The 9,623-nt window shown below is 44.0% G+C and overlaps 1 protein-coding gene across 1 annotated transcript in view; it reads right to left on the minus strand.

Annotated features, from left to right (window-relative positions):
• The window catches only part of gfra4a (GDNF family receptor alpha 4a), a 135,775-nt gene that overhangs the window by 61,515 nt on the left and 64,637 nt on the right, over positions 1-9,623 (minus strand). The gene's annotated exons all lie outside the window — the stretch shown is intronic.

Here is a 9,623-nt window from a genome sequence, read left to right on the forward strand (position 1 = left end):
TCGGGGATAACGCTCGCATATAGAAATGCGCTAAAATATGCTTATGCATATTGTAAGAATAAACAACAGGCACAACAACTGAGGGAGGAAAGACTCCAATGTTGTATTGTTCCAAACTACAGATTAACAGGATCAAGAGTGTTCTGCCAGGGAGAAGAACATTTCAGACCGCAAACTACTAAAAAAAAAAAAAAAAAAGCACAACGGAACAAAACGTCAGACTTTTTATTTGAAAACTCACAAATCCCAAAAAATGGCAAATCCACCTAAGACAACTTCATGAAGAAGCAGATGATTGAAGTCACACAACGTAAACAGAAATGGTAATCCATCAACTAAAAGGCAACGTAGAGTATACTGTATGTGCCTGTAAATAATTAAAATAGTATATGTTTGTCGTGGTCAGACATGGCTTTCGTTAACGTTTGGCATTTGGAACTCGGAAATCTTTAAATTACATATTGGACAAATTCAAAATTTCAGCCTGCAGATTGCGCTAGATGAGAGTAAAAGGAATCAACCAAAGTTACTGTAATCTGTCCTGACATCTGCATCTAATTTCACAGCCAATCCATCCAACTGTTGTAGAAACAGTTCACTCGGAACCAGAAAGGTCAGGGGGTTGCGAGGATGGAGGACGGCGGGGCGAGCCGCGGTACCATAAGCCCTCCCGACCTTTGAGAGAGTGTGACATTCTGGCCGTGCACTTTGCTTCGATATGGGACCGAGTGTATGCTTTTTTTTTTTTTCCATCTGAGAAGGGATGTTATTCACAAAACGGCTAATGGCGCCAGAGCTCTCCTGAGCATCAGGCAGGCCGAGGCTAGACTCCCAGAGTGAACGCGGGGAAGGCAGACGCTCTTTATTGGGTTTTAAATATCTTTTATGAAGAGCTGGCGCCTGTGTTACTGTAATGTGAGGTTTTTAATACTTGTATCCAATTCAATATGTTTCCAAAGTAATGGTAGGAAATACTGGTCAAAGCGTCAAATCCCTTTAGTCACCGTGTTGGTAAAATGTATGAAGGGATGCCCTTCTGGAAGACACAATAACCCTCAAAAATTGCCCCATCACAACATGGTTTTATGGCAAACAGATGAACTGTCCTCGCTCCGATTCAGATCCTGCAAAGCCGGCACGAAGCACTCAATGATAACCCCAAAAATGGAAAGTTCACGCTGTTTTTGTTGATTTCTCCCGGGGCCGACTGTGTGAGGAGCTCTCTGAGTGACGGAGCAAAGGAAGCGGCGGGGTTCCTGTGTGTCCGGCCCCTGTGAAAATCTAGCTGCTGTCGCTGTTGCTTTGTCATTTCGCATCGACGGCCTGGATTGGCGTCCGCCTCCCTCTGTTATCCCCGTCACGGAGCTCCTGATGGAGTCTCTTCGTGGCCCGACTCACAAGGCCTTAGATTCTGTGACTGAATGGAGTGCAGAGGTTTTCACTTTCTACGACTGGAGCCGAGAGACCATGCATATGGTAATCGGCGCCAGGAGAGAGGACAACATCCCTTCTTCTCCGACTGGTCCAAACGTACGCAGAGACTTTAAACTGCTTGGAGAGCACATATCATCTGATCCGTCACGGGACACGGGCCAAAGACCCGTTACCCCAAAAGAGCCGGTCTCCCATGTGTTCTAAAACAAATACATCTTAAACATGCCGGCCTGGTTTTATGTGGGTTTCCTTTACCCTCCAGATCTTAAATTGTTTTATTAATCACTTAATTTGCACTTTTTTAGTCCTCTAGCTCCTCTAAATCATCCTAAAATTGTTCAATAAATTGTAATATTTTGTCTGAAACTCCCCAAATGTAGGGTTTATGCTCCTAGCTTAAGGCTTAATAAATGTTGATTGCTCACATGTTTGACATGTTTGACATGTTTCACTGTTTAAACTCTGTGCTTCTATGCTGCTTCTAGGACTCCTCGTCTGCACAGAGTGGATATATGTTCCAAATTTCAAGGCAATGCATCCAAAGATTGTTGAGATATTTAACTCAGGGCCAAAAAGCAGCAGCCTGACCGGCATCCCTAGTGACGCTAACGTGTAACAGCCGGAGCAAACTCCTATTGTGCCGACAAACTTTGTTCAAACCGACAGAACTTTACTTTACACTCCAGCGAAATCCCAAAGTTTCATAACACCAAATGTGTCAGGCTGGATTTTGGTGAAATGTGTATAAAATGAGGGAAAGGTGCAGCCGCAAAAATACTGAGTCTGAGGTTTGAATATGTCACCCAGTGTAAACACACAGCTTTTGATAAAGAGCTGCAACACGGCACAATATATATATATATATGAAATAGTCAGACAGGGCGGAATAACAGCAGTTTGCTAACTTTAAATAGACTGTATGTTAAGTGGCTGATTAACCAGACACCATTTAAAACAATCTGAAATGATAGCGATACGTTTTAAACAAGTGAGCAGAATTGGTTATCGACTGCTTGACAGATTCCCAGAAGCATTTCTGTGTCACTGACTACTTGTTGAGACGTTCTGTGCAGCGAGTCGGTTCACTCATTAAAACTTAATCAAATTTTATTCCATCGCGGCTTAATCAAGTTTCTCCACCGGCAGACCGACGTCTACGTTTGGTTCAAACTGCTCCTCGGAGGAGGAGGAGGAACTCCCCCCGGGTTACGTGTACCCAGAGATGATCAGATAAAAAAAAGAAAGAAGGGCATTTCATATCTGCTGTGCTTGTGTGTGTGTGTGTGTGTGTGTGTGTGTGTGTGTGTGTGGGGGGTTAACTGCCACGCGTCCAGCAGGAGAGTTCTCCACCTTTCCGAAGAGTCAGCTAATCTAGAGGCGAGCTGTCAATAACAGTCTAGACAGACAGTGAGGCGAGGAGCGCCGCTATGGGTTTGGGGTGTTAGTGGACGCTATTGAGAGAAAGCATCTGCCACTCAAGCGAGGAGCTCATCTTTTGCGGAGGTCTTGACAGACAGCCCTCAGTGTGCCGAGAGAAATATCCACCTCGACAAGTCACTCATTCCACTGTGGAGTCTTTTAGCTCGGCTGGATTCAGAGTCAAGCAAAAGGAACTGCAGAGTGAGATAACGTCATTGGGGGTTTTTTTTTTGATGCAAATCAGCTTTCTGAGTTTCCTTGTGTCAAGTGATGGTACCTTTAAAAAAAAGCGGAGGAATCAAGCCTTATGTCAAGATACTTCACTCGCTCTCAAAATGCAGATTTGCAACAGAAACAGGCGATACCGTCTCACCTCGTGAGAAACACCGTTTAAACATCGAGAGCTCTTTCGCCGTCTCTTATGCAAGTGTGTGGAGCTGCAGGTGGGAACAGACATGTGGGCGGCTGTGTGTGTGTGTGTGTGTGTGTGTGTGTGTGTGTGTGTGTGTGTGTGTGTGTGTGTGAGAGAGTGTGTGTGTGTGTGTGTGTGTGTGTGTGTGTGTGTGGGTGGTCTGATATGGAAGGTGGAGCGCCGAAAAGCCCGGTTTGGCTTCCCTCTGCTTCAAGGCAAAAGAATAATACATTTATAAAAAAATAAATAAAAAAAAAAGGCCCTGGTGAGCAGCAATGGCGCAAATCGTATTAAATTGTAACTAATCCAGTGTGGAGAGAGGTTTGATATTTGTCTGAGAAATTAAGTAGCACTCCAGATCGCGAGAGATAACGGTTTGCCTGGAAACAGAGCCGCGGCGCAGCGGCAGTTCAAAGAGAGACAGTCAAACCCAATTAGGAGAAATCAACTGCCTTGTCATTCAGATTCGTTCCATCCTATATGCCTCCCTGTTCATCCCACCGAGGTAAATAATCTGTTTGAGCTCTCTCTCTCTTCTGTTTCTAGTCCTCTGTTTCAGATGTCCTTCTCTCTCTCTCTCTCTCTCTCTCTCTCTTCTGTTTCTAGTCCTCTGTTTCAGATGTCTCTCTCTCTCTCTCTCTCTCTCTCTCTCTCTCTCTCTCTCTCTCTCTCTCTCTCTCTCTCTCTCTCTCTCTCTCTCTCTCTCTCTCTCTCTCTCTCTCTCTCTCTCTCTCTCTCCCTCCCCTCACAAACACACCTGATGTGGTTCAGGGAGCAGATTCGTAAAAATTCAAGAAATATATTTTCAAGGAAACGGGTCACCAGAAAAACAAAAAGAAAAGTGAATTCACGGTTACTTCCTCTGATCTCGAGCTTCATTCTCGCAGGAGAGATGAACGTGCAGCGCTTTTGACAGACAAAGCGTGGGACCGTCCAAATCAGCGTTGACTGCAGAGTGATCTTTTTGTGTCTGCAGAAATGCGGGACATGAAACGAATGTAACCCGGGGTCCTGTGAGCAGACGAACATGTTGATTTAGTACCGAGATACGACAGAGCAGACAACAATGGCTGAGACTGACGAGAGGTACCTTACAACCGACGCAAAACAAACTGCTCTCCTCAAAAGAGGAGCTCATCGGGGGGCTCCTCACGTCTCTCCGCCTCCCACCTAAACCCCGGGCTCCTCTGCAGCCGGCGAGCATCAGTCACTGCCATCGGCCCCGCAGCCATCCGCCAACAAGAGGAGGCTTCCTTTAAAATCCATAAGAGCCGCACCACACGAAGGGAGCTCAATGAGATCCAATTCTCGATAACTGATGTGCATCACTGCGAGGAGTCCGCGGAATGAATCACGACGGTGGGACCGGGAAGAACAGAGACATTGATGTCAATGATGTGATGTACTGTATATAGAGGGAGGGGATTCAATTCAAATTCGACGAGGTCCATTTAGAGAGAATGTCCCTCGCGCAAAGGTTCGGAACATCACGGAGATGATTTAGTGCCATATATGTTGAAGCAGCCTAACGGTTGTATTAACGTCTGTATGAAGTCGACAGCTGACTGTCATTCCAAATATAGAAAGATATAGATATGATGTGTGTGTATGAAGGGGGAAGATTATTATGAACATAATTGCACTCCGTGGTTTTGTCGATTCAAGCCAATACAACGGTTATTAATTCTACTTTTACAAACTAATAATGTTTACTTTTGACTGACAGTTTTCAATGAACTATATGTTTAACTGAGGCTGAGAGGCTTTTCTAATGTGTTGCCATCTCCTCTTACAAACAGGAGGAGGATGACCGGTTTTATCTTTCACATCATTTATCAAGAAAAACATTTGCAGACTCTGAATGTTTCTGGGCTGTTTGGCTGTTTGTTGGACATAACAAGGACATTGAACACATCATCAAGGAGCAGAGACATGCTAACCCTACATCTATACCCTACATCAAGACACTTAGAGTTGTTGTAGTTGCTTGTGTTTTATCTTTGTAGTTGTGTTGTGCCACTTTGTAACTTTAGTCTTTTTGTGTTATTTTTTTGTCTGGGGTACTTTTGTGTTGCTTTGTAGTCTCTTTGTGTCTCTTTGTAGTCTCTGTGTCTCTTTGTAGTCTATTTGTGTCTCTTTATAGTCTCTGTGTCTCTTTGTAGTCTATTTGTGTCTCTTTGTAGTCTCTGTGTCTCTTTGTTTTCTCTTTGTGTCTCTTTGTAGTCTATTTGTCTCTTTGTAGTCTCTGTGTCTCATTGTAGTTTCTTTGTGTCTCTTTGTAGTCTCTTTGTGTATTTGTGTCTCGTTGTAGTCTCTGTGTCTCGTTGTAGTCTCTTTGTGTCTCTTTGTAGTATATTTGTCTCTTTGTAGTCTCTGTGTCTCGTTGTAGTTTCTTTGTCTCTTTGTAGTCTATTTGTCTCTTTGTAGTCTGTCTCCTTGTAGTTTCTTTGTGTCTCTTTGTAGTCTGTGTATTTGTGTCTCGTTGTAGTCTCTGTCTCGTTGTAGTCTCTTTGTGTCTCTTTGTAGTCTATTTGTCTCTTTGTAGTCTCTGTGTCTCGTTGTAGTTTCTTTGTGTCTCTATGTAGTCTCTTTGTGTATTTGTGCCTCGTAGTTTCTTTGTGTCTCTTTGTAGTCTCTTTGTGTATTTGTGTCTCGTTGTAGTCTCTGTGTCTCTTTGTAGTCTCTTTGTGTATTTGTGTCTCGTTGTAGTTTCTTTGTAGTCTCTTTGTGTATTTGTGTCTCGTTGTAGTCTCTGTGTCTCGTTGTAGTCTAGACTCTAGAGCTCGCATGAAAAGCATCTTTCTCTCCATCAGTCCCTGTACGGCTGAGCGACTCGCCGTAGACGCTATGATGAATCCTATTAGAGTTAACAAGCTCTCGGATTGTTTGGTAAATCGTTGACAGTCACACCAAGGGACCGTGCTTTTGTTACTGTGTACCGTAGTTCCCTATTAGCTAACTGCGCGTCCCAGAACACTTCTTAACCAAGACTCACTGTCTCTGCTGTTTTTTTTTGTTGTCTCTGTTTCCACAGCTTCTAATAATGTCCTCTCTCCTCCCCAGCAGCGTTGCCAAAACAACAAAAAAATAAAGCAAATATTCTTCCAATAAATGCAGGTCCACGTGAAAGAACAAACAAGCTCGTGTAAATCCACTCATACGCAGTCCGAAAATAGTGAAAGAAAAACACAGTTTCGACGCTTAACCGTGAATTTAGTTTGCAGCAAGACTTCTTCAGAGAATAATTGGTCCTCAAAATACGCTGCGATAGCGTCCTTTTGGTCTCTAGCATTGATTCAGCAGAACAATGATGAAATTTGGAGAAGAACCAAGAGACAACTCTGGCCGCCATGCAGAATACTAACTCACTTCCTGGCTTCCTCGGCGACTAATCCATCCCGGAGAAAGTCAATATCGTTCCTCAGCTGTTCCAGGGTAACCACGCAACCGCCATTCTCTTTGTCTCCCTGCGATGGAGAGCGTGTGTGTGTGTGTGTGTGTGTGTGTGTGTGTGTGTGTGTGTGTGTGTGTGTGTGGGCATGTTTATCTCCAGACATGAATGCTTGATGAATAAACTATTTTTACAATTTTCAAAGACTGCCAGAATTTTTTTTTTTTTTTTTTTTTTTTACCCTTTTGAGGTAGATATCATTTATGTTGTGCTATATAACATTAAATTGATTTTAGAATGAGCTGAGTGAAGTAAATGATATGACGGGAGAATGAAAAGATGATGAGACTGAAGTTAGACGACGAGATCGGTATCTGAAAAGAAATAAAAGACAAAAAGGTTCAAGACTTCAATCAGAAGCCAGAAAGAGTTCTAAATTGGATATTATGACAATGAAGACACTTTTAATGGGAACATAAATTAGAGGTACTGCATGAGATTATAATAATAATTAACAGAAGCAGAGTCGCATTTGCCTTTTGATGGAAATTGCACATCTACTCGCAAGTATTTTAGAAAGGAATCAAATACATCAGAGCTGTACTTCAGTGAGATGTTTATACTATAGTTTATACTATAGGACTGTGTGGAAGTCAACAGATCCAGAGGAAGTGTTTATACTTTATACATGGCTGTAGTTCAACTTGAGATAAATGTAGATGTCGTCCAGTAAAAAAATTTTTATTTAGGAAATATGAACATATTCTGAATATGTATTCAGACTTGTCCACGCTTTGGTTCATATCCCAGGTAAGGAGTTGGGTACAGCGGGGGGGGATGAACCCAAAGCATCGCTATCGCTTCTTAACGTTTTAGTTCTAACAGACTTAACTTTTCACCCACTGAAAACTTTGCAAAACCGTTTCCTCATTGGAAAAAATAAGGAACGGTTCTAACTTTGAACACAAGGCAACAGGTCACGATAGGTTACACAACGGTAGAGAAAGCCGACGCACCGCCCCCCATCTCATATGCAGCTTCTGGGTGGAACATTACATGCATCGATCTACATGCGTCAGGGCGTCCATGCTCGCGGTCCAATGCCTGACCTCAACCAGCTACGCAGGGGCGGGTCTTACCAAGAAAAGCAGTGGGATTCATAATCAACCTACAGTCAATATGTATACCGTGCATTCTGCATGCACCAGTGAATTTTGTGTCAAATGTAAATGTAATGCCTCGAAACAAAAAGAAGCTTGAGCTTGATGAGGAAGAAAGAGAAGGAAATGGTCACTGGTCCAGGGCCACCTCACACTGAGGCTGACTATAACAAGAGGTGAAAGGTTCAAGTGGGGGTGCAGAGAACTGAGAGTCTGTGGAAAGGTCCAACACTGAACCCACCTTCAAGCGGACTGAGGTCTTTGAGGGGGGGGGGGGGGGGACAGCAAAGAAGTTCTCTTCCTCTTTTCCACACAGCCACAGTCAAAGTGTTCGCATGCATTGCTGCCCAGTGTGGGTCGGTTCTGTCTGCTGAGCTGAATAAAGGAAAGTCCTCAGGCTACTGGAAGTTTGGAGAGGTGGAGCCTCCTCAGTCCCTTAAAGTGTAAAAAGAGCCATTTTGACAACCCTCCTGTTCCAAGTTCCTCAGGGAATTTGAAGTAGCATTTTAAATAGGCCTCTTGTCTCGGGAGGTCCAAGTACAAATGTACAGGTGAACACAAAGCACACACACACACACACACACACACACACACACACACACACACACACACACACACACACACACACACACACACACACACACACACACACAGGATGACAAGGTGGCAGAAGCTGCCATTTTAGTACAAAGATGAAGCGTTCTTTGAGTCTGGATGAACACAGATACTATGAGGACGGAGGCTGGTGCGATAAATGTTGTCCTGTCTCTGGTCACAAAGTGAATTTCAATAAAAATGGACTAATTACACTCAAACTAATGAGACTAAAGAGTCTCTTTGAGGCACAGCAGTGCTTCGAGTTAAATGCCATCACGCTCACATTGACTGCTTGACGCGCAGACGTTAGCGCAGGTATAGAGATTACTACGCTCACCATTTTAGTTTAGTTTATCAGCACTAAACACGGAGCACTTACAGGAATGTCACCAGTTTTGCGACACATTCTAACTCCTGAAATCGTCAAACGATGAAGCTCTTTGTACCCTTGAAGCGTCAGTTTGGGAGGCGTAGGGGACAACGTGTCTATTTCTGTTTGCTAAATGCATCGTGTCCTTTCAAAAAGAACTTCAGCGTTCTCAGGAAACATGCAAACGACACCAACGCAGTTTTAGTAAGTCTTTAGGTTCAGGCAACAAAAGCACTCGGGTACTTTCAGGAAAAGATCATGGCTCGGGTTAAAGTAAGTATTTTGTGGCGTGACTAGCAGCAGTTAAGTGTGCAAGTTAAGTAATGAAACTAAGTCAACGTTAATTTGGTTTCACAAGGGACAGCTGTCTCCGAGTCCTGTCCAGGGCTCTGTCCAGAGTGTTGATACTTGACGAGAAGGGAAAGAGTTTTGGGGTAAGTTTTGCATGTATTTGGTCATAATTCAAAAATATTGAAGAGGCAAAGTCAGGGGATCACTAAAACCATTAGGATTCGTCCTGCACCGTGGAAAATGTCACGGCAATCCATCCAACTGTCAAAAATATTGTAAAAGGTGGAAAGACCTTCAGACGGACCGAAGGACGACGTTGCCTTCCGTAAAAGTAGAGAAACTGCATGAGGAATTAATTGACGCTCGCTCACACAGGTGAGATCCACCTGCCCCCCCCCCGAACAAGCCGGCCGTCCTGAAGCATGAGCCCATTAGAGGGCACAGCTGACAGCAGCGCTGAGCCCCCGTCCACCCCGCCAGCTGCACCGCGCCAGGAAGCAAGAGGAGGGCGTCGTACGAGACGACAGCGATCCTGACCACAGAACAACT

The sequence above is a fragment of the Cebidichthys violaceus genome, unplaced genomic scaffold (assembly GCF_023349555.1).
Source record: "Cebidichthys violaceus isolate CVI_PGR_0920_01 unplaced genomic scaffold, fCebVio1.0.p SCAF_22, whole genome shotgun sequence".
NCBI classification, from domain to species: domain Eukaryota; kingdom Metazoa; phylum Chordata; class Actinopteri; order Perciformes; family Stichaeidae; genus Cebidichthys; species Cebidichthys violaceus.